Raw genomic sequence first — 4,909 nt, forward strand, 5'->3', positions numbered from 1 at the left:
GTGTAATAATACGTTGAATTCAATGTCTAGGTGTCCCACGTTGCCGATGACGAGGTCCACATAGTGCGCTCCGTAGTTTTCGGTGTCTACATGTATTAATACCTCGAATTCGATATCTACGTGTCCTACATTCAGATTTAAAGTTATTAATACACCTAGACACCAAAAACTACGAAGCGCACTATGTGGACCTCGTCATCGGCAACCTGGGACACGTAGACATCAAATTCGAGGTATTATTACATCTAGACACCGAAAACTACGGAGCGCGCTATCTGGACCTCGTCATCAGCAACCTGGGACACCTAGACATCAATTTCAAGATATTAATACACGTAGACACCGACAACTACAGAGCGCACTATGTGGACCTCGTCATCGGCAACCTGGGACACCTAGACATCGAATTCAAGGTATTAATACACGTAGACACCGAAAACTACAGAGCTCACTATCTAGACATTGTCATCGGCAACCTGGGACACCTAGACATTGCATTCAACGTATTATTACACCTGGACACCGAAAACTATGAAGCGCACTATCTGGATCTTGTCATCGGCAACCTGGGACACGTGGACATCGAATTCAAGGTATTAATACACGTAGACACCGAAAACTACGGAGCGCACTATGTGGACCTCGTCATTGGCAACCTGGGACACGTAGACATCGAATTCAACGTATTATTACACCTGGACACCGAAAACTATGAAGCGCACTATCTAGACATCGTCATCGGCAACCTGGGATACCTAGACATCGAATTCAAGCTTGATTCATAAGAATCGACTTAAAAATTCCCTAGCGGCACTTTCTGCCAAGCGTAGAGAACCTTTTTTTCCGGCAGCGGTGGTAATACGATGTAAGGATACGAAATCTCTCCAGATAAACATGAAGCAATTGACTCAATATATATTATATAAGTATATACCTAATTTACCTAAATAGAAATCTTCCTCCTGACCGATAAGTCTATCGACCTAATTTCGAAATACGCGCGCAATATCGAAACTGGCGATACCTGCGCCGCCAGCGTCGAAAAAGTGAAAGTAACGTTTCTGATTATGACGTCATCATATAACGTCGGCGTTAGAAGTAGAAGAAGAAGAAGAAGAAGAAGAAGAAGAAGTATCTTAATAAAAAATTTTCACATTTGGACTTTGCGTCGCAATATCTCCGCTCGTAGGGCACGGAGCGGAATATTATAAAAGAAACCCCCCCCCCCTAATTGGACCCCAAGCTATCGATCAAGCCTACTTAGAACTTGATCCGTTCACTCGTTATCGAGATCTCAACATCTCGAGTACTCGCAACCCGTCGCGTCGCGTAAAAGAGTCACGGTCGGTCTCGCTCCGCGTGTACTTGGCGCGAGACACTACCGTGTCTCTTGATAATTTACTTCTTTCAAAAATAAGTCTTTATACAATATTCCCAGTAAGCAAGGAACATTAAATTAACGTTTAGAAATATTGACTTTATGTGTATTTTTTAAACGTTTTTTAATAATATTATACACATATTTGAAAAATATTATTTCGTAATATGATTTTTCTGAATGTTGTTAAAATATTTTGAAAACGTTACAGAAAATATTTTTCAAATGTTACTCTGACATTTATTTGAGATCAATGCAACAGTTCAAAATTCCTTGTAATTTGGACTCAGGAATAACGTTGGTAGTATATTAATTTTCTGTTGTTATAATGTTATCGTTTTTTATTGTGCGCAACGCTCATCGCGACAGCCATGATGTACATTGCATGATTATCCTACATACGATGCGTGAGTGCGTATACACGTGTGTCAATCGAGGAGTGCGGAGTGCTCTTTATTTACAGCATAATTATATATAAGTAATAATTATTATATTCTAAAAGTTGTATATTAATGATAAGAATTCAATTAACCATATACGTGCTATAATTATTTGTGCTATGAATAGTAGCTGGTGATGTAGGATTCATTTTCCTATTTACAAGAGAGATTTACAAAAGAGAGGAAATATTAATTAATTTTTTTACGTTCTATAATAGATTTGTCCTTGGACATTAAAAATATCATCAAGGTTTGTCAATGCTATTATTTCAATGGTACCAAACAGTGTAACTTTCTATAAAATAACCTCAAAATTTAGCGAAATATGTAAATGATAACGTATAAATAAGCTGGTATGTACACTATGCATGAAGACGATTTGTTGAAGTATTGTGCGGCTTTAATACATCATTGTTTGCATATATCACTGTAAAAGTAATTTAGTATAAAATTGGTATAAAGTTGATAGATATGTAACAAACGATCAGTACAAACAAGACCAAAACTGACTTTTTATTTATTTCTATATTTTTTTCACATATATGTGCTATAATCACACTCTAAAGTATATAAATAAATTATTGTAAGCATATTTTATATGTACAGGGCAATGAATATGTCTTAACATATGGGATCAATTGTTGTATCAAATTCAAAAAACCACCATTTGAAAAATTTGACCCTGGCTAAGATAAACATCAGTGAACAATATATTATAAGGAAAACTCTGTACAAGATACTAGAAATGCTAAAAGATGACCAAGAAGCTTTTACACAAGTCGTAAGTAAAGCTGCTTATTATAATTAAATTATGTATATATTAAATTACAACCTTTTTCTTATCTAAATTATATTGAATTCTTCTTGTTTTTTAGAGGCTATTAGACAACAATCCCTTGTAATACAGAGAAAGACTTGGAACACTCTATAATGGAATAGCTTAGATTTGCAAACATCCGTAAACAAAGGAAAAAATCTTAAAAGGTAAAAAAGTAATATAATGTATTTATGTCTGTTAAGTTAGCACCCTCCATAAAAAACCGGAATAACACATATGCAGAAATTAAGTGCTCTTTATGCGTTAATTATGTGCTCTATTCACGATTTTTGTGCTCGAGCGGTTTCGTGGGAAATTGCAATTGAAACTGAGGGTGCTGGCTTAAAGTAAGCTAGCACCCCCACTCATTAAAATTACATATAAAATAAAAAATTCAATATGCTAGAATTATATGCTTTTTATGTGCTTTCAAATGCCTCAAACAAAATTAGTCTATCTGTAATAGTTTAAAAAATATACGCAAAAAAGATATATATACTACTGATATAAAAATAAAGTATCAGTTAAAATAGAGAAAGCGAAATAATTCTTGTCTTAAAATGTTTCTCGATTAATGTGTTCTCGAAATATGCACAATGAAATTTTCGCGCTTATCCCCTTCGACCGACCTGAACGTGAGTACCCCATACGTACAAGAGTACCTAACCAGTTAAAATACAGGTAGCAAATTGGTTTTAGTCTTAAAATATTCCTCAATTTATGTGCTCCCGAAATATGCACAATGATTTTAAAAGCATAAAAATCACATTAATTTTTTTTGTTAATGTAATTTTTTGATACAAATTTTTTAAATAAACAATTATATATGTAATATCTAAATATTCTATTACCATATTCTTTTATACATCATAAAACAAACATATCCTTCAAGTATTAGTCACGCAATTGTAGCGTGAACTGTACTATCATTCATGTAATATTATCATGAAAAACAATACACAAGAGATTCTATATAAATACAAATTAAAGTTTACTAAAGAGTAACTAATTTTGAAAATTACATTTTGTTTCTATTATTAGGAAGGGAATGTTAAAAATTAATTAAACATATGTTTACTTATATGTATTTATATATTGTTCAGAATCTCAGTGACCCATTCTCCATAATATTTAGCAACTTTGCAATACTTACTCCTAACTCATATTAAATAACTTTAAAAATGTATAAAAATACATATACAAATACATATAAATACATATAAATAAAAATTTTTCTGAAATTTTATTAAACAAGTTAATCAATACATTAACCAAAACAAAAATCTTATTCTGTTTATTTTGAAAACACATAAGTTGAGGAACATTTTAAGACTAAAACCAATTCGCTATCTATATTTTAACTGGTACTTTATTTTTATACGTATGGGGTGCTCACGTTTGGGTCGGCCGAAGGGGATGAGCAAAGAAATCTCATTGTGCATATTTTGAAAACACATAAATTGAGGAATATTTTAAGACTAAAACCAATTCGCTATATGTATTTTAACTGGTACTTTACCCTTGTACGTATGGGGTGTTCACGTTCGGGTCGGTCGAAAAGGATGAGCACAGAAATCTCATTGTGCATATTTTGAAAGCACATAAATTGAAGAATATTTTAAGACTAAAACCAATTCGCTATCTGTATTTTAACTGGTACTTTACTCTTGTATGTATGGGGTGTTCACGTTCGGGTCGGTCAAAGGGGATAAGCACGAAAATTTCTTTGTGCATATTTCGAGAACACATTAATCAAGAAACATTTTAAGACAAGAATTATTTTGCTTTCTGTATTTTAACTGATACTTTACTCTAATATCAGTAGTATATAGATCCTTTTTTTACGTATATCTTTTAAACTATTACAGATAAACTAATTTGGTTTGAGACATTTAAAAGCACATAAAAAGCACATAATTGTACTGTATTAAGTACTTTATTTTTTAATATAATTTTAATGAGTAGGGATGCTAGCTTATGTTAAGCCAGCATCCCCACTTTTAATTGCAATTTTCCATGAAACCGTTCGAGCACAAAAAACGTGAATAGAACACATAATTAGCACATAAAGAGCATTTAATTTCTACATATGTGTTATTCTGCTTTTTTTGCGGAGGGGGAGGGGTGCTAACTTAACAGACATAATATATTTTGATACATAGACTAAATCACTGAAGATGTTACAAATATTTCTGAAGTTGAATGAGAAATTCTTATTTTTCAGCAACTGTTTGGTAAAGATCCGGAAAGATTAATAATCTGTTTAAAAGGAAA

General features: G+C 32.8%; 1 long non-coding RNA gene across 2 annotated transcripts; it reads left to right on the forward strand.

The window, feature by feature from the left end:
• The first annotated feature begins 1,765 nt into the window (after positions 1 to 1,765).
• LOC112452797 lies at positions 1,766 to 4,909 on the forward strand. 2 transcript variants are annotated; one of them, XR_003040539.1, is made up of 5 exons: positions 1,766 to 1,789; positions 2,037 to 2,068; positions 2,425 to 2,599; positions 2,694 to 2,802; positions 4,860 to 4,909. It is a non-coding gene; the product is annotated as an uncharacterized LOC112452797 (long non-coding RNA). The 2 variants fall into 2 exon arrangements; XR_003040538.1 differs by lacking the exon at positions 1,766 to 1,789 and adding an exon at positions 1,939 to 1,956.

This window comes from Temnothorax curvispinosus, unplaced genomic scaffold (genome assembly GCF_003070985.1).
Source record: "Temnothorax curvispinosus isolate PA1 unplaced genomic scaffold, ASM307098v1 QBEX01003666.1, whole genome shotgun sequence".
Classification (NCBI taxonomy): domain Eukaryota; kingdom Metazoa; phylum Arthropoda; class Insecta; order Hymenoptera; family Formicidae; genus Temnothorax; species Temnothorax curvispinosus.